This window comes from Rattus norvegicus, chromosome 11 (assembly GCF_021556685.1).
Source record: "Rattus norvegicus strain SHRSP/BbbUtx chromosome 11, alternate assembly SHRSP_T2T, whole genome shotgun sequence".
Lineage (NCBI taxonomy): Eukaryota > Metazoa > Chordata > Mammalia > Rodentia > Muridae > Rattus > Rattus norvegicus.
The window spans coordinates 16,266,503-16,292,922 of NC_141544.1; the positions used below are offsets into that span (position 1 = coordinate 16,266,503).

General features: G+C 40.1%; 1 long non-coding RNA gene across 1 annotated transcript in view; it reads left to right on the forward strand.

Moving 5' to 3' along the window:
- Nucleotides 1-775: 775 nt before the first annotated feature.
- LOC148002463 (LINE-1 retrotransposable element ORF1 protein-like) overlaps nt 776-26,420 on the forward strand; it is an 80,025-nt gene continuing 54,380 nt past the window's right edge. Inside the window, exon 1 of the long non-coding RNA XR_015632880.1 lies at nt 776-1,065. This is a non-coding gene — a long non-coding RNA (LINE-1 retrotransposable element ORF1 protein-like). The remainder of the gene's footprint in view (nt 1,066-26,420) is intronic.

Here is a 26,420-nt window from a genome sequence, read left to right on the forward strand (position 1 = left end):
CATGGCCTTATTCCCATCCAGGGGTCCTTGTCTTGATTGGTTTTCACCTCGGTCAATTTTATTTTTTTCAGATCCTCTTCTCTTTTGCATTTGTTATGCTAACCCCCCCCCCCACAGTATGTTGTAAAACTGTAAAAACTTCAGTGTTTCCTTGCTCTCCTGTATTTTTAACTTTCCCACGTGATATTACACTAATTTTGTTTCTGAGCAGCATGTTTGAGAGAGACACCGATTGTTTCTAGATCGTGGCTTTTTTTCCGCTCCTTCACAACGTTCTATAATAAATGTCATCACATTTTACTTGACTCTTATCTGAATGATGAACAGGTAAGCTGTCTTCACAGCGCCACACTTTCAGAAACAATGTCGAAAGAAACTTGTACTGTTCCTTTAGTGACCCATGCAAGAGTGTCTTGGGCTCTGAACAAGGAAACAGCTTCGGTATTTGCAGGTCTCTGTTATCGCTCCAAAGAATCGACTTTACCTCGCTGATTTCCGCCTTTGCCCCTTGGGTTTATTTACCTTTCATTGCTTCTTCTGTTTGATTTATACTGCTTACTTTTGTTTTTAACCTCCTCCCACACCTTTTTTCCCTCCTTTTCTATCTCTTCATTCTATGTTTACTTTACTAGCTTCTTGTAATCCCAGCTTAAAACTCGCTCAAGCTTTCTGATAAATATATCCAAACTATAATATTTCCTTTAAGCACTGGTTCAGTGGTCTTTAAAAACTTGATGTATATTAAGTACTAAGTGTTTTAAGTCCCCTGTCCTTTCCTTTCGGTTTCTTTTTCTGTTTCACCAACAAGCCAGTGAGGTGACTGCATACCAGTTAAAAATCCTCAAATGCACTGGAGTTTTAACATTTCCTGTATGCCTGATTGTAAAGATAAACTCACTCAGTATGCGAGCCAGAGCTACAAACAATCTGCCGCTACACTGAGCCTACTCAGCTGTGGTCAGTCCTGAAGGAACATGCATGCGGAAGGGAGCCTCCCCCAGGCTCCGAGCAGAATAAGACTTTATTAACTCTACACACAGAGAAAGAGCTGAAGGAGGGCTACAGGTAAGATTTGAGAAGCCAGTGAACCGTCTCCAGGCCTGCCACCAAGTGTTTGATGTGCCAGTCTCTGCTGCTGGTAGCTCTTGAGTTCAGTAACAACAGGCAACTGCACTTTGTTAGGTTGCTTTCCTACTGTGAGAACTTTTTCTCATTCTGTTTCACTGCCATTACAAATAGCAACTGGACAAAGAATTTTTTTTAAAGATTTATTTATTTATTTTATGTATATGAGTATCCTGTCGCTGTCTTCAGACACTCCAGAAAAGGGCATCGAATCTCATTACAGATGGTTCTGAGCCACCACATGGTGCCTGGGATTTGAACTCAGTGGAAGAACAGTAAATGCTCTTAACCACTGAGCCATCTCTCTAGTCCTAGACAAAGAATTTTAATGGTGCCTGAATAGATCTGTTTGGCAAGGGTTGGGACTGCCTTACAGTATTTTCAGCTACATTTCCTGGGCAATCACATGTCACATGCTGTAGATTGGGTATGGTTTGAGTATTTGCCTCCAATGCCCATGTCTTACAGGCTTGGTCCCAGAATGATAATATTTAAGAGGTAGAGTGGGGTGGAGGTGGTTATGGAGGCAATCTTAGAAGGAATTCATGTAGTCCAGTTGGGACAATGGTTGGTTGTGAGAATTTTTTGAAGACGGGATCTTACTATGTAGCCCCGGCTGTCCTGGAATTTACTTTACAGACCACACCGGCCTTGAGCTCCCAAAGATCTGCCTTTCCTTGCCTCCCAAGTGCTGTGATTAAAGAAAGGTATATGTCCATATTTGGCTGAGAATGGAATCTTGTAATTTCCTGTTTTACCAAATGACTACCTTCATATGTATTCAAACTAGTGTGAGGTCATCTTCCTAAATAGGCAACTATTAGAGGTACTAATACTAAAGAACTTTCGATCTTGAACGGTTCAGTCCTCAAACTATAAGTTACATTGATAGGGAGTAGGCCGTCTGGAGTTTAGGGAATTCAGTGGATGACAGCAGCAGAAAGCAAGGTAAGGAAACCACACACAGTAGTAAATTGCTAATTTGGAGCATCTAAAACCTTAAGCCAGAGGATCTCCCATTTCCCAGGAGGCTGTGTGTCATAGGTGGGGCTTAATGCAATTTCCACAGAGTAACTGTCCATGGAAGAAGCTCTTAATCAATGAGGAATATGTGGCTATTATTACGCCTGCCTAGAACAAATCTGAGGGCCCCAGGGAGAGTTAGTCCCAAGTGATAATTTGCCCACAGTTACAGTTTGATATGAATTGTCCCCTAAAGGCCTCATGTGTTGAAAGTGTGATACCTGGAGGCTGGATCATGAAGGCTCTGATCTGATCAGTGGATTACCTTTATTGAGAGGGTCATGATTTGCTGGTATACCTAGGAGGAAAGAGGCAGGACCACAATGAAGGCAGTAGATCCTGGAAAGCAAGTCCTTATAGCAGCTTTATCTTCAGCCTAGACTCTGCTGCCTCTCGTCCTCCCAGCTGGCATGAAACGAGCAGGTTTGCTGCATTACAATGCTGGGCCTCCACAAGTGCACAGCCATCAGAGACCAAAACCTTGTAAACAGTGAGCACAAACAGATTGTACCCCTTAAGGTGAGGGGAGGTACTTTGTCGCAGTGACCAATGCACTCATTAATGTACTTCCAGTGTGTGTTCTTCCTTCCCTCGGTCTCACTTCTGCTTTTTCTTGGCTGCTGTTCTTCTGCCCATCAACAAATTAAAATGTCAGCATTCAAATTCTAGGTTCAGGTGATTCAGGGAAAATCCAGCCTAACACCACCTCTGTTCCCTTCACAGAAGACCCCCTAATTCTAGCCCTCTCTTAGCTCCCACAAGCTGTCCATTCTTTTCTAGCAGGGCTGACACTGTAGTTAGTCTGCCTTAGAAACATTACTGTCACTATTTCAACGTTTTAATGCCCTTCCCCTAGGAACTCTCACCAGCCCCAGCACAGCAAACTTGGCTCTGCCAGGCTTTGCCCTTCTCCCCCATTCCCTCCGCCTTGCTAAAATCCATTAGATTACATCCCTAAAGCTAACCACCAAGGTCTGTTCCCTTATTTGGCCACTTCCTCCTCTTGGAGCTGACTACTAAGGTCCAGCTACCAACATAATAATGTCTAGCAATCAAAAGCTCCAGTTGGCTCGCTCAATTAACATGCCAAATTAAAATTAAACACCTCCTCCTAACTCAGGGTTTGCCCTTTTATCTTTATAAAACCATCATTTGGGATCCTGAGCCAATACCATTCCTTTACACTTCCGCCTTTGATATTGTTTATATAAAACAGTAAATATTACTTACTTCCTTCTCTTCATTGTGGGATGAAAAAAATAAAATAAAAGGAGGAAATGACTACTCTGAAAGTATGTAGAAGATTTTTATTGTAGATCTAAGGGAGAAAGCAGGCAGAGGGAAGAGTCCAGGCTGAACATGACAGGCAGCAGACTAAATTGGACTACGAGAGGAAAGACGGGGAGGGAGGGAAGGAGCCACTGGCCCAGGGAAGCAGCCCGGCCCAAGAGACTAAGAGAGCTGTGAGGCCAAAAAGGCTGAATTTTACAGGATCTGGCTAGGGGACAGAAGCTGAAGGTCAGCCCTTGGGAGGGAGTCCTTAGGGTAGGGGGCAGGGTGGGAGGAGACACACATAGGGATTAGCTTGGAACAGGTGGCCAGTTTCTACTTTGATATTCGAATAGCACCGCAGTTAGCCATTTGTCCCAGGCTTCTGTGACCTAAAGAATTGTCTGAAAGTCTTTTTAAATAATAGTAGTATGTGATTAAACTTTTCAGACTTTTTATGCTTGTGAACAGTTAAATTACCCTAATTTAAAATTCTAACCTGAAGTTCCTTGTACAGTTTTTAAAAAAAGAAAGGGACTCTTTTGTCAAGCAAATAGACATACCAGAGTTTCAAACCCCAAGGCTGTTCTGTTGGCAGGTTTCCCCCAGGTGTATTTTGAAGTCTGTAAGAGGTACATTTTGTAGCATACATGCTATTCCATGCACTTGTACATACAATGTCTGTGATAACCAATCCTGTTTCTGAATCTGTAAGAGATTTAGAATCTTGATTGTCAATGCTATAGATTTATGCTACTAAGCCAAAGATTGTAAATTTTGCTTTAGAAGTAGAAGCTAAAAGATAATAAAAGATATTTGTATAGCTCTGTATAGTGGGATTAATTGTTGCTGGCTCATATATGTATGCTGTGCATGATACTGTTTAAACCTTATAAGCATTGCTAGGTACTAGATATTGGACAATTACTAATCTCATATTGTTACTTAATAACTATTTTTGTGAACCCTCGATACAGTTTGTCAACAGTTTGTAGCACCTTTGAGAAAGGGAACATACTTTGGCCATGCTAAAACATTACTCACAGGACAAGCAGAATGGACTTCAGGGATGTGAGGCACAGGAGCCACCCCTTCTATCACTTGCTTAAAATTGGGCCTGAAGCAATGGTTCTCAGCTTTCCCAATGATGGAATCTTTTAATACAGTTCCTCGTGCTATGATGACCCCCCAAAAGACTACTTTTGTTGCTTCTTCATAGGTGTAATTTTCTGACTGTTAATGAGTTGTACTGTAAATATGCAGGATACCTTGAAATCCTAAGGAGTCATTGGTTGAGAACTCCTGGCTTAAAGGGTTTAATGTCATTAACTCATTCTTATGTGTCTCTTACCCACCTAGTGAGATAGTATCAGACCAGCCAGGACTGATGTAGTCCTGGCTATGAAGGAAAGTGGAGAGCAAGACACTTCATGAAGTCTTTAGAAAATAACTTACATAGCCCAGGAGGAGTTATCATAATTTAGATGAAGTCATGTGGGGCATGGTAGCATTTGCCTGTTATTCTCCTATTTGGGAAGCTGTAGCAAGGGGATCCTAAGTCTGAGGCCAATCTAGGCTTCATGGAGAGAACCTGTCTTAAAACAAGAAGGAATTTCTTGTGCCATCTGTCCCCAGAGAAATTAAGAGTGATGGTTCTAGACTGGAGAGATAGCCCAGTGGCTAAGAGCACTAGCTGCTTGCTCTTCCAGAGGTCCTGAGTTCAATTCCCAACAACCACATTGTAGCTCACAATCACCTGAATGGGATCTGATGTCTTCTTCTGATGTGTCTGAAGACAGCTGCACTATACTTATATAAATGAAATAAATAAATCTTAAAAAAAAAAGTGATAGTTCTATGCAAGTTTACTTACTTACAGCTTACTAACAGAATGTGTTTTAACCTTGGTTCCTACTGGTATTTTGTAAGGAATACAATGAAAAATAAAATGTAAAATAAGCCTTTAAGAAATGCCCTGCATAAGGGACCTGTGTGTGTGTGTGTGTGTGTGTGTGTGTGTGTTTGTGCCTGATAAGGATACACCCTAATGAAGTAATGTATACCCATCAAATATGATTGGCTAAAAGCAGCTTAAAAACCCCAGTCTGGCCACTGGAGATGACTCATTCACTAAAGTCTTGAAAAGACCTCCGGAGAGGACCTTTCCCTCAGGAGGAGACCCCCAAGCGCCCAATGACCGAGCCGAGGCCACTCGGATGCAATCAGCAAGAGGGTTTATTGGAAAACACAGGTACCTGCGGGCACACAGTTTCTTCGGAGGACTTGCGCACCCAGCAGCTCCAGCATGGGGCTTTTATAGGGTTTGGGGAAGCAGAAGCGGGCATACAGAAGCAGATGCATAGTTACGGGGATTGGTGGATTTAAACGAGGCATATAGACATGTTCACATATGATTGGTTATTTCACAAGATGAGGTAATAAGGTATAGCTACACACATTGGCAGGTTTGAATCATATTCGAATGAGGTTGTAACATGGTAAGAGTACGTGCGGGCTAGGACGTCCTGAATGTCGGGGGGCTAGGGACTTATCCCTTCCTGCCAGATCCGGTACTCCTAGTCTGTTCTGTATTCCTTTCCTTTTATGGTCTGTTAGTTTTAACGGTGACTCGGCCCTAGGTATCTGGGCGTGCCTGGGCTCGTTCAAGCCTGTTGCAGCTCTGAGTTAAGACTCATGGGGTGGGTCTTTCAGTCTGAGCTCACTGACTCAGACCCCTTGCAGACTGAGACAAGCCACACAGTAGGCTGAGATCCAGCAGCAGAAGAGGCTTACCTGGTGCTCAGATACTGGATACAACTACAGGCCAGATTGGAGCTTAGAGAGGAATGAGTGTTGTGTGAACGCGATCCCATTTTGCTGTCTATTGTGCAAATAAAATAACTATATCTTATAACCTGACCTGAGTCTGAGGCTTCCTTTTCGCCTCTCTCATGCCCTTGTTCTCGACATATTTGGATTATGCCCTAACTGGCCTCGAACTCACAGATATTAAAGACATGTTTTGCTGCTGCCACCACCTGCCGGCTAAGCTCTAAGCTGGAATGACTTTATGCTAAAGACACAAAGTTCCCTCTTAGACTATCGGACTGTTGAAAAAAATAGACTGTAAGAAATTAGACTTTCCCCAGGAATCTCCTGTTTGGAAAGGAAATGGTTGAAGCCTTAGGTGGGGTACCTAAGAGAAAAGTAAACCTGAACTTTCTGCAGAAATACTTAGAGCCAGTCAGATGATCTTGCAGTTGCAGAATGACCTTGAATGAGAAAACTAGACCCCATTCATAGTAGGCAGGGTACAGCAAGGAGCAGTACTGCCTATAGATATGTATATTTCTTGCTTTCTATTTAAGTCCTATCCTTACAAGGCCCAAGAAGATGACCTTGAAGAACCGTTGGATGTCTTTTTTAACCTTCCCAATGTGGTCATTTGAAAAAATAATACTGGATTCTTTTTTCTACTTCTTACACACACACACACACACACACACACACACACACACACACACACACACACACAGGTTTGGAGGCAAGTGCAGGCAGTTGTCTGTGAGTTCAAGGCCAACCTGATCTACACAGTAAGTTCCAGGATGACCAGAGCAACGTGGAGAAATCCTGTCTTGAAAAACAAAAGGTCTGGAGAGGTAGCTCAGTGGTTAAGAGCACTGACTGCTCTTCCAGAGGTCTTGAGTCCAATTGCCAGCAAGTAAATGGTGGCTCACAACTATTATAATGAGACCTGATGCCTTCTTCCGGTGTGTTTGAAGACAGCTACAATGTACTCATATAAATAAAATGAGTAAGTTTTAAAAAAACAAAAGAAAGAAAACAAGCAAACAAATCCTTGTTTTACTGTGGAGAGTCATATTGATTCTTCCTAGAATATTTTCCCCTCTCATACATAGTTTTCACGTTAACTGCAATATCAAATTGTTAATATAACATATTGCCAAAAGAGTACACATTATATTTGATAATCGAAAGCTTTGCTATGGCGGTGTTACATATAACTCATGAGTAGAGTTTCCTAGAATGTGCAAAACTCTGGGTTTAATCTACATCAGCTCTCACCAAATGGTTTGTTATTACTGAGACAGAAAGCTTCAAGGGACACTATAATTTGGACTGGAAGAAAGGCAGCCACAGAACTAGGATGCTACTTTGGTGTTTCATCGAGGGAGAACTTCACATAAGCAGAGTAGGGAACAGACCATCTGGAAGTCTCTGTCATTAGCTTCCAGGAGAGACTGTCTACAGCAGGGGTTAGATGAAGTACAAGAAGAGAACTAGACACAACATGTGCCTATCCAAATTCAAACTCTTTTATGAAACTTGAGTTCTGTATTGTGATGACAGCTCTTGGTGCTGAACCCTTGTCTGGGGCTCTCCTTCCACAACCTTTCCTCCTTCTTCCCTTTCTCAGGTGTTGGTCTATTAGCCACGAGTGCTTACTCTTCCTGCTCCCCTGCCTCTAATGCATGCTTGGGTTTTTAGCTGTATCATGGTGTCTGCTTCTGCGATGTCTGAGACTTATCAGAATAAGCACGTGCACTCCGTTTCACTCAAACAATTATTTAAATAAAGAGCGTGGTGCAGAAAAATTATAATCTGATTGTTTCCCTACATCATGCTGTGGGTTTGGTGGATCTCTGTCATTAGGATCCTCTACTCCAATTTTTCTAAAACTCAACAGGATTTGCTGTGAAATGAAGTGTGTGTGTGTGTGTGTGTGTGTGTGTGTGTGTGTGTGTGTGTGTGTGTATGTGTGTGTGTGTAAAGACATTTATATTTATATATCCACAAATATCATATACATATATACACACATGAATATGTATTCACCACAATTTCCTTTTACAATAATAGCTTTTCCTTTGCGGCTTCGCTATGGCATACTTCACATTCATACTATAAAGATGTAAGTGCTTAGGATCATCTTTTAGATCCATTCATAGTTTACTAAACAAGCCAGTTGGTCACGGTAGATAACAAGTAGGATATTGGTCAGCAGTGCTTATGATGCCATTCCTATTTACTGCCTTAACTTCAAGTAACAAGTGGTTCAGACTTGTGCAGAATTAATGGTTTTTTTTTTTATTATTAACTTGAGTATTTCTTATATACATTTCGAGTGTTATTCCCTTTCCCAGTATCTGAGCAAACATCCCCCTTCCTTATGGGTGATACCCTCCCCACCCTCCCCCCATTGCCGCCCTCCCCCCAACAGTCTAGTTCACTGGGGGTTCAGTCTTAGCAGGACCCAGGGCTCCCCTTCCACTGGTGCTCTTACTAGGATATTCATTGCTACCTATGAGGTCAGAGTCCAGGGTCAGTCCATGTATAGTCTTTAGGTAGTGGCTTAGTCCCTGGAAGCTCTGGTTGCTTGGCATTGTTGTACATATGGGGTCTCGAGCCCTTCAAGCTCTTCCAGTTCTTTCGCTGATTCCTTCAACAGGGGTCCTATTCTCAGTTCAGTGGTTTGCTGCTGGCATTCACCTCTGTATTTGCTGTATTCTGGCTATGTTTCTCAGGAGTGATCTACATTCGGCTCCTGTCGGTCTGCACTTCTTTGCTTCATCCATCTTGTCTAATTGGGTGGCTGTATATGTATGGGCCACATGTGGGGCAGGCTCTGAATGGGTGTTCCTTCAGTCTCTGTTTTAATCTTTGCCTCTCTCTTCCCTGCCAAGGCTATTCTTGTTCCCCTTTTAAAGAAGGAGTGAAGCATTCACATTTTGATCATCCGTCTTGAGTTTCAATTGTTCTAGGCATCTAGGGTAATTCAAGCATTTTGGCTAATAGCCACTTATCAAAGAGTGCATACCATGTGTGTCTTTCTGTGATTGGGTTAGCTCACTCAGGATGATATTTTCCAGTTCCAACCATTTGCCTACGAATTTCATAAAGTCATTGTTTTTGATAGCTGAGTAATATTCCATTGTGTAGATGTACCACATTTTCTGTATCCATTCCTCTGTTGAAGGGCATCTGGGTTCTTTCCAGCTTCTGGCTATTATAAATAAGGCTGCGATGAACACAGTGGAGCACGTGTCTTTTTTATATGTTGGGGCATCTTTTGGGTATATGCCCAAGAGAGGTATAGCTGGGTCCTCAGGTAGTTCAATGTCCAATTTTCTGAGGAACCTCCAGACTGATTTCCAGAATGGTTGTACCAGTCTGCAACCCCACCAACAATGGAGGAGTGTTCCTCTTTCTCCGCATCCTCTCCAGCATCTGCTGTCACCTGAGTTTTTGATCTTAGCCATTTTCACTGGTGTGAAGTGAAATCTCAGGGTTGTTTTGATTTGCATTTCCCTTATGATTAAAGATGTTGAACATTTCTTTAGGTGTTTCTCAGCCATTCGGCATTCCTCAGCTGTGAATTGTTTGTTTAGCTCTGAAACCCATTTTTTAATAGGGTTATTTGTCTCCCTGCGGTCTAACTTCTTGAGTTCTTTGTATATTTTGGATATAAGGCCTCTATCTGTTGTAGGATTGGTGAATATCTTTTCCCAATCTGTTGGTTTCCATTTTGTCCTAACCATAGTGTCTTTTGCCTTACAGAAGCTTTGCAGTTTTATGAGATCCCATTTGTCAATTCTTGATCTTAGAGCATAAGCCATTGGTGTTTTGTTCAGGAAAATTTTTCCAGTGCCCATGTGTTCCAGATGCTTCCCTAGTTTTTCTTCTATTAGTTTGAGTGTGTCTGGTTTGATGTGGAGGTCCTTGATCCACTTGGACTTAAGCTTTGTACAGGGTGATAAGCATGGATCGATCTGCATTTTTCTACATGTTGACCTCCAGTTAAACCAGCACCATTTGCTGAAAATGCTATCTTTTTTCCATTGAATGGTTTTGGCTCCTTTGTCAAAAATCAAGTGCCCATAGGTGTGTGGGTTCATTTCTGGGTCTTCAATTCTATTCCATTGGTCTATCTGTCTGTCTCTGTACCAATACCATGCAGTTTTTATCACTATTGCTCTGTAATACTGCTTGAGTACAGGGATAGTGATTCCCCCTGAAGTCCTTTTATTGTTGAGGATAGTTTTAGCTATCCTGGGTTTTTTGTTATTCCAGATGAATTTGCAAATTGTTCTGTCTAACTCTTTGAAGAATTGGATTGGTATTTTGATGGGGATTGCATTGAATCTGTAGATCGCTTTTGGTAAAATGGCCATTTTTACTATATTAATCCTGCCAATCCATGAGCATGGGAGATCTTTCCATCTTCTGAGGTCTTCTTCAATTTCTTTCTTCAGAGTCTTGAAGTTCTTATTGTACAAATCTTTTACTTGCTTGGTTAAAGTCACACTGAGGTACGTTATATTATTTGGATCTATTATGAAGGGTGTTAATTCCTTAATTTCTTTCTCGGCTTGTTTCTCTTTTGTGTAGAGGAAGGCAACTGATTTATTTGAGTTAATTTTATACCCAGCCACTTTGCTGAAGTTGTTTATCAGCTTTAGTAGTTCTCTGGTGGAACTTTTGGAATCACTTAAATATACTATCATATCATCTGCAGATAGTGATATTTTGACCTCTTCTTTTCCGATCTGTATCCCCTTGACCTCCTTTTGTTGTCTGATTGCTCTGTATAGAACTTCAAGAACTATATTGAATAAGTAGGGAGAGAGTGGGCAGCCTTGTCTAGTCCCTGATTTTAGTGGGATTGCTTCAAGTTTCTCTCCATTTAGTTTAATGTTAGCAACTGGTTTGCTGTATATGGCTTTTACTATGTTCAGGTATGGGCCTTGAATTCCTATTCTTTCCAGGACTTTTATCATGTAGGGATGTTGAATTTTGTCAAATGCTTTCTCAGCATCTAATGAAATGATCATGTGGTTTTGTTCTTTCAGTTTGTTTATATAATGGATCACGTTGATGGTTTTCCGTATATTAAACCATCCCTGCATGCCTGGGATGAAGCCTACTTGATCATGGTAGATGATTGTTTTGATGTGCTCTTGGATTCGGTTTGCCAGAATTTTATTGAGTATTTTTGCGTCGATATTCATAAGGGAAATTGGTCTGAAGTTCTGTTTCTTTGTTGGGTATCTGTGTGGTTTAGGTATATGAGTAACTGTGGCTTCATAGAAGGAATTCGGTAGTGCTCCATCTGTTTCAATTTTGTGGAATAGTTTGGATAATATTGGTATGAGGTCTTCTATGAAGGTCTGATAGAATTCTGCACTAAACCCGTCTGGACCTGGGCTCTTTTTGGTTGGGAGACCTTTAATGACTGCTTCTATTTCCTTAGGAGTTATGGGGTTGTTTAACTGGTTTATCTGTTCCTGATTTAACTTCGGTACCTGGTATCTGTCTAGGAAATTGTCCATTTCCTGCAGATTTTCAAGTTTTGTTGAATATAGGCTTTTATATTGAGATCTGATGATTTTTTGAATTTCCTCTGAATCTGTAGTTATGTCTCCCTTTTCATTTCTGATTTTGTTAATTTGGACACACTCTCTGTGTCCTCTTGTCAGTCTGGCCAAGGGTTTATCTATCTTGTTGATTTTCTCAAAGAACCGACTTTTGGTTCTGTTGATTCTTTCTATGGTCCTTTTTGTTTCTACTTGGTTGATTTCAGCTCTGAGTTTGATTATTTCCTCCCTTCTACTCTTCCTGGGTGTATTTGCTTCTTTTTGTTCTAGGGCTTTTAGGTGTGCTGTCAAGCTGGTGACATATGCTCTTTCCCCTTTCTTTCTGCAGGCACTCAGCGCTATGAGTTTTCCTCTTAGCACAGCTTTCATTGTGTCCCATAAGTTTGGGTATGTTGTACCTTCATTTTCATTAAATTCTAAAAAGTTTTTAATCTTTCTTTATTTCTTCCTTGACCAGGTTAACATTGAGTAGAGCATTGTTCAATTTCCACATATATGTGGGCATTCTTCCCTTAAAGTTATTGAAGACCAGTTTTAGGCCGTGGTGGTCCGATAGCACGCATGGGATTATTTCTATCTTTCTGTACCTGTTGAGGCCCGTTTTTTGACCAATTATATGGTCAATTTTGGAGAAAGTACCATGAGGAGCTGAGAAGAAGGTATATCCTTTTGCTTTAGGATAGAATGTTCTATAAATATCTGTTAAGTCCATTTGGCTCATGACTTCTCTTAGTCTGTCTACGTCTCTGTTTAATTTCTGTTTCCATGATCTGTCCATTGATGAGAGTGGGGTGTTGAAATCTCCCACTATTATTGTGTGAGGTACAATGTGTGTTTTGAGCTTTAGTAAGGTTTCTTTTACGTATGTAGGTGCCCTTGTATTTGGGCATAGATATTTAGGATTGAGAGTTCATCTTGGTGGATTTTTCCTTTGATGAATATGAAGTGTCCTTCCTTATCTTTTTTGACGACTTTTAGTTGAAAATTGATTTTATTTGATATTAGAATGGGTACTCCAGCTTCCGTCTTCTGACCATTTGCTTGGAAAGTTGTTTTCCAGCCTTTCACTCTGAGGTAGTGTCTGTCTTTGTCTCTGAGGTGTGTTTCCTGTAGGCAGCAGAATGCAGGGTCCTCGTTGCGTATCCAGTTTGTTAATCTATGTCTTTTTATTGGGGAGTTGAGGCCATTGATGTCGAGAGATATTAAGGAATAGTGATTATTGCTTCCTGTTATATTAATATTTGGATGTGAGGTTACGTTTGTGTGCTTTTCTTCTCTTTGTTTTGTTGCCAAGACGATTAGTTTCTTACTTCTTCTAGGGTATAGCTTGCCTCCTTATGTTGGGCTTTACCATTTATTATCCTTTGTAGTGCTGGATTTGTAGAACGATATCGTGTAAATTTGGTTTTGTCATGGAATATCTTGGTTTCTCCATCTATGTTAATTGAGAGTTTTGCAGAATACAGTAACCTGGGCTGGCATTTGTGTTCTCTTAGGGTCTGTATGACATCAGTCCAGGATCTTCTGGCCTTCATAGTTTCTGGCGAGAAGTGTGGTGTGATTCTGATAGGTCTGCCTTTATATGTTACTTGAGCTTTTTCCCTTACTGCTTTTAATATTCTTTCTTTATTTTGTGCGTTTGGTGTTTTGACTATTATGTGACGGGAGGTGTTTCTTTTCTGGTCCAATCTATTTGGAGTTCTGTAGGCTTCTTGTATGCCTATGGGTATCTCTTTTTTTAGGTTAGGGAAGTTTTCTTGTATGATTTTGTTGAAGATTTTTACTGGTCCTTTGATCTGGGAGTCTTCACTCTCTTCTATACCTATTATCCTTAGGTTTGATCTTCTCATTGAGTCCTGGATTTCCTGTATGTTTTGGACCAGTAGCTTTTTCTGCTTTACATTATCTTTGACAGTTGAGTCAATGATTTCTATGGAATCTTCTGCTCCTGAGATTCTCTCTTCCATCTCTTGTATTCTGTTGTTGAAGCTTGTATCTACAGCTCCTTGTCTCTTCTTTTGGTTTTCTATATCCAGGGTTGTTTCCATGTGTTCTTTCTTGATTGCTTCTATTTCCATTTTTAATTCCTTCAACTGTTTGATTTTGTTTTCCTGGAATTCTTTCAGGGATTTTTGCGATTCCTCTCTGTAGGCTTCTACTTGTTTATTAATGTTTTCCTGTGTTTCTCTAAGGGAGTTCGTCACGTCTTTCTTGAAGTCCTCCAGCATCATGATCAAATATGATTTTGAAACTAGATCTTGCTTTTCTGGTGTGTTTGGGTATTCCATGTTTGTTTTGATGGGAGAATTGGGCTCTGATGGTGTCATGTATTCTTGGTTTCTGTTGCTTGGGTTCCTGCGCTTGCCTCTCGCCATCAGATTATCTCTAGTGTTACTTTGTTCTGCTATTTCTGACAGTGGCTAGACTGTCCTATAAGCCTGTGTGTCAGGAGTGCTGTAGACCTGTTTTCCTGTTTTCTTTCAGCCTGTTATGGGGACAGAGTGTTCTGCTTTCGGGCCTGTAGTTTTTCCTCTCTACAGGTCTTCAGCTGTTCCTGTGGGCCTGTGTCTTGAATTCACCAGGCAGGTCACTTGCAGCAGAAAATTTGGTCTTACCTGTGGTCCCGAGGCTCAAGTTCGCTCGTCGGGTGCTGCCCCCGAGCTCTCTGAGGCGGCAGCAACCAGGAAGATCTGCGCCGCCCTTTCCGGGAGCTTCAGTGCACCAGGGTTCCAGATGGCATTAGGTGTTTTCCTCTGGAATCAGTAATGTGTGGAGAGTGCAGTCTCTTCTGGTTTCCCAGGCGTGTCTGCCTCTCTGAAGGTTTAGCTCTCCCTCCCACGGGATTTGGGTGCAGAGAACTCAATTAATGTTTTTTTTCCCCTTCTGCATTCTGTGCTCTGCAATACATTAAAGCTTAATTCAGACAGAGGTAATTCAGACTATGTTTCCAGATACTAAAATCAAGTTAAAAAGAAAAAGGATTGCGCGCGCGCACACACACACACACACACACACACACACACACACACACACACGATCTTAGCCCTGGCTAAGATCACTCTAGTATAGACCAGGCTGGCTTCAAACTCAGAGATCCCCCTGCTTCTGACTCACAAGTGCTGGGATTAAGAATGTGAGCTACCAATGTCCCACAAGCATATATATTTTTCAAAGATTCATTTTTCATTCTTAATTTTATTTATCTGTGTGCTTTCTGCTGAAGCCAGAATGAGGCATTGTATTCTCTGGAGCTGGAGTTACAAGAGGTTGTATGTCCATCCCATCTCTTCTACCCTGCAACCTCATGGTGCTGAGAACAGAGTTTGGGTCCTAGGCTAGAACAGCAATTTCTCCATCGCTACATCATAATGGTCATGGTATGTAGATATGAACACTGATGTTTTCACTCAGTGGTTAGCACTGAAGACTTGGCTCTAAGTGCTAATTTAAAATAGACTACTGTGGGGGTACTTTCTGAACTCACATTTTGTTTTTTTCTTTTCTTTTTTAAAAAAAGATTTATTTATTTTAAGATTTATTTATTTATTATATATAAGTACATTGTAGCTGTCTTCAGACACATGAGAAGAGGGCATCAGATCTCATTACGGATGGTTGTAAGTCACCATGTGGTTGCTGGAATTTGAACTCAGGACCTCTGGAAGAGCAGTAAGTACTCTTAACCACTGAGCCATTCCTCCAGCCCAGGATTTTTTTTTTCCTTAACCAAAACCACAGATTTCGGAAGCATTGCATAATGGCTGCATTCTACAATGCTCCCTCAAAGTCACACCTGCCGTTACACTGGGCTGTATGTATACAACACTCATTTTGAAGCTTTTCTTATAAGAAAAGTATACTGCACTATCTGTTTCTGGTATGTGCATGTGTGTGTACATATGTATGTGTATGCATGCTTTGTGTGTGTGTGTGTGTGTGTGTGTGTGTGTGTGTGTGTGTGTGTGTATGGTTGGGGAACAACCCTTGCAGACTTATTGGAAGTTCCTTGACTACAATACATAGTATCATTGGTTTTAATTTTCAATTTAGAATTCAATAACTGTTAGAAATTAGAGCATTGTTCCCAAGAAAACCTGTTAAACGTTGAAAATAGGAGTAAACATGAATATATTTCAAACAGTTTAAATTTATTATGTTTTCATTAATGATTGAATCTCTTGGAATCTGTAGATTATTAACTCCAACCTAAATGTCTTCCTTCCTCTTCTTCCCCTTCCTCTCTTTCTCTTCTTCCACTTCTTCCTTCTCCTCCTTTTTCTCCCCTTTCTCTTCCTCCTGGGGCCCTCACACTTTCCTTCCTCACTTTTCTTCTTTTCTGGAAAAACTCTTGATGTTAAGCATTCAGATGATGAGCGCAATTGTGAGTGAAGGCCGTGGTCCTTTTATCTCAAATGACCAATATATTAGATGAGTCTAGACCTTCTAATCTTTCCAGAATTATCATTTGTAGTTCTAGTGTGATTTATCTAGATTGGTGATCTAACTCAAATGTGACTAGATTTTAACTCTCTCTGTGCCTTGCTCAACCCCTACCCCAAAGGAGGAAATATAGATATTTCTATACTATTGTTTCCATATAGTATGCTAATGAAACAGAATGCTTTCCCAGTTATTCCGTACAGTGTTTGTTTTAGAACTATGGTAGGTTGCAAGATAAGGAAAGAGAAAGAGATAGGGAAAACGTGGCATACTGTGCTGCTTTGGTTTCTGTTGTTGTGATAAGCACCATGACCAAAAGAAACTTGGGAGAAAGGGTTTGCTTGGCTTACATATCCATTGAGGGAAGCCAAGAGAGGAGCCTAGAGGCAGAACCGGAAGCCAGAGAACATGGAGAAATGCTCTTTATTAGCTTACTCACCATAACTTGCTTGGCTAACTTTTTTAAACATCCCAGGATTCCCTGCCTAAGGATGGTACCACTTACAGTGCATCGATTAGAAATCAAGAAAATGCTCTCCCTCAATACTCTCAGGCCAACCAGATGCAGCACATTTTTCATTTAAGGCTCCTTCGTCCCATTTGCTTTAGCTTGGGCCAAGTTGATAGAAACTAAATAGTACGCATACAACATAATATAAAGGAGTAAAGAAGTTTAGAGAAGATGAAGCGTCATCGGAGATCTGTGTGGGAGGGAAAAGCAGAGTATAGAAGAGGAGCATCCCGAGGAAGCCGGAAGGGAATTATACAGTGTGTCTCACTCAAGCAGAGTCCAAGACGACAACAAAAATTGATCAGGGATTTTTGAAAAGTTAACTGACTAGAATACTAAGTTCAGGAGCTTATTTTGACACATGGGATGAAGTTGGAGAGCAAAGCAGGGCTAGCATCCCTTGCTTAGCAAACAGTGTGCATGCCTCCCAGGCAAGGAAAGCTGATACATGATATAAGCCAGAGAGAGACTGAAATATATTTAAGTTTAAAAGGTAACTTCAGCAGTAGTTGTGGAGGATAGACTGCATTTAGATGAAACTGAAGGAGAAAGAGCAAACCAGAGAAGATGAAATTTTAGACTTGGGAGATGGTAAGAGGGCACTGGGTGCCATCGTCATAACAGCAGTGGGACTGTTGTCCTCTTGCTTCACATGACCTGTTCTTTATATGGGAGTCATATATCTATCAGTCTACAATTGCAGGCAGAGCTGTGGACAGGGAATGAAAACTTTATTTCTTGTTTTACCAGTCACTTGAGTGCCTATCATAATATAAATTTAGTTGATTGATATGTTTGTTTTATCCTTTTGTCCTGTAGGTTTTGTTCGATTACTATCTAGATTATTACTCAATGGCTAATTGAGAAAATTGTGTTTTGTTTTCAAGTCATGTTCCGTCTATTTAGTCTTCTCTTTTCTATTTGAATTAGCTAGAACTTTTTGCACAATGGTCAATAGAAGTTCTTCTATTTTATTTTCTTATCCTAGATGGCTGCCACTCAACCATTCACCCTGCTAACTGTAGGTTTTTCATAAATCTCTATTGTTGACTGAAGATTCCCCACTTCCATTTTACCAAAAGCTTTTGGTTTTTGTTTTGAATTGAGAGTAGGTGTTTGTTAAATAGTTTTTCTATGTCTATTGAGATAATACAGCTTTTCTTTTTAGTTTATCAAAATGGCTATTGATTACAATTTGAATGTTAAAAGTCTAACATACCTCAAATATGTATTCATAAAGAAATAAGATACATATTCAGCACAAAATATTTGTTGGCTTTTCTTCAGGTTTCTTTGACTCATGAATTATTCAGACACTCACCAATTAGTTTCTAAGTACTTGGGGATCTTTAAAATAATCTTTGACATGGATTTTTTTGTTTTACTGTGTAACTCTCTATGTATAAATATTAATACAATTGGATCAACTGTGACTCATTTACTGTTTGGAATATGGCTAAGGATTCCATGTGTGTTTAGCAGAGCTACGAATTATGCTAGTACTGAAGGTGAAGTTCTGCATCTATACTTCAAACTGGTTATACCACTCTTCCCTGTATCATGTATCAGCAAATTTGAAACAGAAAAACTGCATGCTTTTAGGGCCACAGCAACTCTGTAATTATTATACAGCTTTTAAGGCAGAAGTATTAGAGATTTTGTTCTCTTAAATTTTCTGTTGAGTTCTGCTTCAGGGCTATTTCACATTTGATGTGTTTGCTCTTGTCTTCATTCAGTAAAAGCTGGTTCACAGCACTGCCAGTTTCTCCTCTGAGCTCTTCTGGTAGCCGCGTGCAAGCACTCAGAGATGTTATCTAAGCAGACCTGCTTCTCTCTGCTTCAATAAAATATTTACAAAGACAGGTGGGCAATGCAGAAGGATAGATTTAGCTTTCTCCTGTAGTTGGCTGATCCCTGCTCTAATTCCTTACTGACTGAGAGAGCAATGCTAGCAAATAGCATTGAGATATGTGAATAAACCCCAGGGAATCTTTGTGTGGTTCTGTGAATTTGGCCTCAGACATTTGGAATTTTTGTCATTAGATAATTGATCGTGTAGAACAAGTATGTTCACTAACCTGGATATAGTGACCATTGTGAGATGTCATTCTTTATTGTAGAAGATTTCTTTACTTGCAAGCCTAAGTGATGTTAGAGCAACCATCTCAACTGTCTTTTGATGTGGAGTGATAACAAGACAGTCCTTGTGATTAATTACCTCCATTGTTGCTATGAACAAATGTCGTACAGAAGGCAACTTGAAGCAAGAAAGACTCTGTATGTTACAATCTAAGAGCATGCACTGTCCTGGAGGGGGAGGCCTGGTAAAGAGTGTGAATGGTAGGTGGCTAGTCACAGTGAGCTCTTAGGCAGGGTTGGACAGACATTTGGGCCAAGTTATCAAATCTGAAGTCCAGTTCTCATTGACTCACCTCCTTCAGCAAGGCTCTACTTCCCAAAGATTTCACAAACTTCCAAAACAGTGGCACCAACTGGAAACAACTTGTGCCTCTGAGAGATACTTCACATTCAAACAACAATGTTTTTCTGTTCTTGCTATTCATTCATTCATTCATTCATTCATTCAACAAGATATTTCTATGTAACTTTGATCAGCCTGGAATTTGCTGTGTAGACCAGGCTGGTCTTAAATCATAGAAATTCACCTTTCCCTGCCTCACAACAATAGGAATGAAAGACATGAGCCACAATACCTGGTCATCCTTTACCATGTAATCCATTTATGTCTTTATATTTAAACTTCTTTTTGCATGGTAACATAGATTTGGGTCTTAATTTATTTTATTTTTTACTATTATTCTGGGATTTTTTTTTAAATTCAAGACAGGGTTTCTCTGTAACTCTGGCTATTCTGTAACTCACTCTGTAGACCAGGCTAGCCTCAAAATCAGGGATCTGCCTGCCTCTGATCTGGAGTACTGGGACTAAAGGTATGTGTCACCACCTCCTGGTGGGTCGTGATTTGTTTAATCCAACCTGACAATTTTTTTTCTTAGATAACTTGAAAAACAAATTGAATATGTTTACTAACAAGGCTAAGCGCATGCATGAGACATGGACACTACTCTGCTCAAATATGTCATCTTATTATTTATTTCTATTTAACCTTTGTGTCTTCTATTTTATTTGTTCTGTTTTCCTTATTTTTTCCTCCCTTCATTTGGTTTAGGATCTGAATGATTTTTCTTCTAGCTCCCCTCTTTCAATTATTACATGTCTGTTTTTCATTGTGGTGGATCTGTTCAGGTTTCCAAAGGGCATCTTTACATTGTCATGTAACATTATGTTATTTCAAGTATAGCATAAACCCTCGTGGTTTTACGCATTATAGCATCTTTTCTTGACCTTTCTATTGCTGTGAAATTTTATTTTTTCATACATTCTCGACTGTGCTGTGACTATTTTTGTTTAAAACCATTTAGCTTAAACATTTAAAATGATAGAAAAACACACATGTCTCCTACACACTTGTTCTTTCCAGGGTTCTTCCGGTCTTGGTGCAGAGCTCACTGCTATATTTCTGTTCTAACCAAAAGCTTTCTTTTAATAACCCTGATGGTGTGGTTATGTTAACATCTTCCAGCTTTTGAATGTTTAAAGATGTATTTAACCTTATTTTAATAATATTTTATTTAGCAAGAATTACTTTTTTTTGTTCCCTCAAAGCTTTAAAATTGTTGTTCTTTTGATTTCCAATTTGGCTTGATCTTGCCGTTATGAAATTTTCTACCTCTGTAAATATATTTATATATTTTTTCGGGGGACAAGTCTCTGTGGGTAGCGTGAGTTGGCCCGAAGTTCTCAATAGACCAGGCTAGCATTCAACCTGTCACAGGCACTTTTCACCATATCCAGTTATGAGTGTGTCTTTTTTGTCAACTCACTTAAAGATTTCCCTAGCCAGGAGCTCATTGACTCATGTACCTCAGTATAGATTTCATTCTGTTTCTTGTATTTGAGTCTGTTGAGCTTCCTAGATTGGGGCTTTCTATCCAGTCTGGAACACAAAATCAACAATATTTCTTTAAACAATTTTTGTTCCCCCTTCCTCTTCCTTCAGTGGCTTAAAAGTATGTCCACATTAACCTGTGTTCCCTGAGCAACAGTTGAGAGATTTGTTCACTTAAAAAGTTCTCTGGGGCTGGAGAAGTGGCTGAGCAGTTAGGAGCACTCATTGCACCCATGCCTGGCTGTCTCCCAATTGCCTCTACACTCTAGTGGGTACACGGCCCTCTTCTGGCTTCCGTGATACTATTACTGTAACTACTACAACTACAACTACTACTACTATTACTAGTACTACTACTGCTACTACTGCTACTACTACCACTACCACACACACACATACACACACATGCATGTACACACATAAACACAAACATACACACACATGCACACATACACACACACACACACTCACACACCTAGAACATTCACTCTTGTCTCTGTGTATCTTCTAATTTCTTGTTCAGAATATTAAGAACTCTTTCTATAATTTTACTCAGTGCGTTCATTTCTCGTACTAGTTTTAAGCTCTAAAACCTTCAGGTAGCTCTTTTCCGTATTCTTCATGTCTCTACAGTACGGAACTCAGTTACATTTTGTAAAGTGATCTTGCTTATTAATTTGAACTTGTTTGCTCTTTAATGCTTTCGACTGAGTACATGGTTTTTCCACATCACGCTATTCCTTCTGCTTCGTCCCATGCCTGATCATGAAGTAAAGCGTGGGTTCACTTTACTTCTCTGGGTGTTGGATGCTTCTACAATCCTATAAACATTTTCTCAACTAGGTTCTGAGTTTTATGTTTTTTGAAAAAGAGTTTGGCCCTCCTGTTCTTAAATTTAAGCTTTCAGAGGATCTCATAGCAGCTCAGAGTTTTGGGGAGTGTTGGATAATCCCTATTGTTGAAACAAGAGCCTTGTTTGTAGTACTCCTGGTTTTTATTGTGTTATGGCTTTTCTAGTATGGCTTCTGGGGACAATACTATTTCCGGGTTTGTGTGAGCATGGGTGGCAGCACTGCTGGCTCTGTAATAGAAACCCCAGAGAGATAATGTTGGGGAAAGTTACAGAATAACATTGGCTATTTCAGTTAGTGTGGGCAGGATGCTATGCTCTTAGGATAGGGCTGTTGAAGACAAAGACAAGTCTCAGTGGAAATGGAGTAGTAGCATAAGGCTTCAAATAATTTAGTTTATGACATTTTTGGTCTAGGAAGCCACCGATTACCTTTTCTGCTTTCAGCGGGGTATGGATGAAATTAGAGATCTATCTATGTATCTATCTGTCTGTCTATCTATCTATCTATCTATCTATCTATCTATCTATCTATCTATCTATTATTCAAGATAGGGATTTTTCAAGACAGGGTTTCTTTGTGTAACAGTCTTGGTTGCCCTGGAACTCATTCTGTAGGCTAGGCTGGCCTTTAACTCACAGAGATCTGCCTGCTTCTGTCTCCCCCAATCAGTGCCAAGATTAAAAGCCTGCTGCCACCATTACTCAGCTGAGGCGATATATTTTCACTTTTTGTGAAGGGACAAAGAAGTGGTAGGAGCCCTCTGGGTTCTTAAGCAACAATAGATGTACAATGCTAAAAGGAGAGGGAGATCAAGGGATAGATCATCAAGCAAGTCCTTTCTTCTTGTTCTTTTAAATGCTGAGCAGCTCCTTTAGGGAGCCATCACCCAGAACTTCAAAGTCTCTTGTCCCTGCTGTAAGTTTTCCCTGTACAGTTTCCTCCATTGTTTGTCTTACCTGCTTTCTGCTCTCCCTTGTTTTTATTTCATAGCTCACTTCCATTTCAATCTTTTCTTTCTTTCTAGATTTTCACCATTAAAAAAATGTTTTCAATCTTCTCTGCTTCTTAAGTAAAAATTGGGCTCTTTAAACTACCTCATGGTGTTTAACAGAAAAGCCTAGAATATGCCTTGTTCACTGATCCAACACCAAAGCAAAGTCCATGGTGTTTACTCACAGCTCTGTATCACTCTTTGGGTAAAACTGTGGCCATTTCATGCCCAAATTTATGCCTTCCTTCGCCATTTCACCTGGGAGAGAGAGGAAGAGAATTGGCAGTTGCTAGCCAGAATTCCCAAACCCAGAGCCCACTGAAGATGTTCTAGTTGTCCATTCATGCTGCAACTAACCTAATTCCGGGAACTTTCCTCAGAAGCAGCGTGGTTATTCTGATGCTTTGTGCTCTGAAAGTGGATATAGAACTCCTTTGCTGAATAATAGATAGCTTGGTGGTTATCTTTAAAAAAATCACTCAGCCTTGTGTTTGAGTTGTAACTACCTGCTTTGTATATCACAGTTTGTACTTGACAGTGTGACTGGCAACCATGCCATGATTCCTCAGATGGGAGTATCTGGCTGGCAGTTGCTCAGAGATGAACAAGACAAGCTTGTCATGCCAAGAACTGTAATTGTCAATGTTTATTGCCAATACGAAGTTCTACTCTTTTGAAGAAGAGGGGCCAGGAGCCCTTCATGGGTCCTGTCTTTTAGTGCTTTTCTAACAAATTTTCTGTAAGGTTATCTGGTCAGGGGTTGGAAGGTCAGGGCCTCTCCTGAGGGACCTTTCCTAGATGGTGATCTTTTATGGAATTGAGATGATCTTTTATGATTCTCATGGTGGTCAATGATTTATTTCCTTTAATGTGGGATTTTAGTACTAAGAACTAGCCTTTGAATGTTTGATTTAGCAGTTTTATTATTTTACCAGCAAGGGGCAGCAAATAACAGTGTTTGCTTGAAGAAGAAAAGTACGACTTCAGTACTCTAATACTTCTTTCCCTGTTTCCCCTTCCCCATCTTCCTCGCTCTGTCCTCTCCTTTCCCCTCTTTTTTTTTTTTACTTCCTTTATGCAACGCAATGTGCCTGCAATTTTCCTGACTCCCCCCTTTTTTGGGGTTAGTTTTCCTAGTGATGTTAAAGCCAGCACTATTGAGAATGAGAACAATATTTAAGGGGAAAGGAATATATGAAAATACTTAAAAAATGCAACACAGTAAATGGGGCAAGACCTTGTGTCGACAAATGATGATTTAGAGTTTCTAAGTTGGGTCTTAGTGGGTGCCACATTGTGAGTATCATTAAAGTCAGCTAGAATCTGTTACAGTAAAGAACAGTTGACAAATGCACTTGGCCCCCAGATTACATTTCTTTTAAAACACTGGTTTCCCATTTGAACATTAGCTGTCTAACTTTCATTTTGTTTCAGGTTGATGAGTATATATAGACTTCCCACTGGGAACCAAAATCAATACAATACTGTTGCCTGGTGCTAGTTTATAGACAGGGAAACATATAGAGAACAACGCTTTGTATTAGAGCAAAAGAGACATTGTGACACTAAGAATGAATAGAGTAAGCTCAGTGAGCAGATGGGTAGATGATGTCTAGCTTTGGCAAGATGTCTCCAGAAACTTCTGAGTCTTTCCTTGTTTTTTTTTTTTTTTGTTTGTTTGCTTGTTTTTGTTTTGTTTTGTTTTCTGCAAGGAGTACTGTGGAAAACAGATCCCCAGACTTAGAATATAAAAGCGAAGTGTTTATTCTGCGGAAACAACCAGGATATGAGGTCAACCATTCTTTGAAATGGTAACCACAGACAAAGGCATGCAGGCCTTTTTATAGGGAACCAGGGGAACTCTCTAGAAGGATTAGGTAATCTAAAATTTCATTAGTGGGTGCTGGGAGGTGGGTGTCACAGGTGGTCAGTGGTCTGCATTCCTATGTCATACACATTTAACCATAGGATGAGATGGGCTGCCCAGCACAGATGGCCCATTCTGAGATAAGGTATTTCCCCATTTTTGTGGGGAAATCCAGGCTGTTCTTTGGGAAGGGAATAATCTTGTTCTTGATTTTATGGTCTGTCTCTTGGGCTGGTGTCTTGTGGCCTATTTTCTGGAATTTATGGTCTGTTCCTGAAACTAGTGCCTTATGGCCTTTTTTCTTTCTTCAAAATCAGGCCTGGTCCTAAAATGAAGATAAACGGGGTCTTTAAGTAGAGACATATGGGGTTTATGTTGTCCTTATAATAGCATGCTTTTCTTGCATCTGGGTGACACTTTTATTTATGTCTGAAGGCAAAAGTTATTATTTTTTTGATAAACTTTGTTCTTCTAGGAATTCTACTAGATCTACTTTCCCTAAAACTTTTTCATTCTAGATTTGGGAAAAGGCTCGTGTTTTATTATCTGACCTGCTTCAGTATAGGGTAATCTTTGAAAGGAAGTTCATTTCCTCTGGTGCCCAGAGATTCTCTTTTCATCCTGACATCAGTCTCAAGGTGTAGTTGCACCCAGGATGTGACCTAATGCAGTGGCTTTTCCTTGTATCTTGAATGACTCTTCCAGGGCAGCTACTGTGTGTGCCCCTCACCCCCTCAGTCTGGCTCCTGCTTTGACCTCTGCACCCTTGCATGCTGTTGTAGGCCAGAAGACTCACTGGGGCCGCATCAGGTTTTGTCTACTTTTATCACACCACACAGCTATCGTTCAGCCTTCACATTCTTCCTAAATAGAAAATTCGGTATATTACAAGTTTCTTAGATGCTAAGGGTCTCAGATTAAAAAAAGGTTCAGAAACTCCATTTTCATGCTCTGCAATCCCTTCTGGAGTTTTCCATCTGCATTTCAATCTCTACTGCCCAGTTTTTGAAGAATTTGAATGAGAAATATTCCTTTGCATTTCTTCTGTTATTCTGGTAATATCATTTTTTTTATTTTAAAACTTAAAAAGAAAATGTTTACATTAATGTTTGCAATTATTCTGTGGAAATTCCCTTGACTGAAAGATGAAAATGGAATGAGGTGGTGATGAAGAGGAGAATTAGATTGTATAATGTATCAAATTGTTATTTAAAAGTTACAACCAGGGCTGGAGAGGTGGCTCAGCGGTTAGAGCACTGACCGCTCTTCCAGAGTTCAAATCCCAGCAACCACATGGTGGCTCACGGCCATCTGTAATGGGAACTGATGCTCACTTCTGGTGTCTGAAGACAGCTGCAGTGTACTCATGTGCACAAAATAAATAAATAAACCTTAAAAAAAGAAGAAGCAGAGATAGAAGGATCCCTAGATCTTGCTAGGGGTGCAGTCTATTGAATGGATAAGCTCTAGGTTATGTACTTACATAAAATACATTAATAAAACTTAAAAAAATCACAACCTAATAAAAAAATTTTAAAAGATTTATTTATTTATTTATTATAAATGAGTACACTGTAGCTGTCTTCAGACATACATATCTGGATTTTAACAGGAGCTCGTGCCACAGGAGGAGGGCACGGGCCTCACATTCCTGTCAGCAATGGGCCACACATTCAAAGGTGTCTCCATAGCATTACAATAGAGACATTCTTATTCCCGAATGACAGTGAACAGACTGTACCTTTCTATGTTTAGACATGTTTAGATGGCAACTTATCATTGGGTTACAGTTGCCTATAGTTCTCACACTGTGCATGTTTTGTAGTTTAAAAGCAATAGGCTCTACCACATAGCTTATGTGTGCAGTAGGATTTACCACTGAGGTATGTTAACATGCATTCTGATAGCTTTGTGATGAAATGGTTCATATGGTTCATATTTTACTTAGATCATTTCCTCTCTGTTAAACAAAGA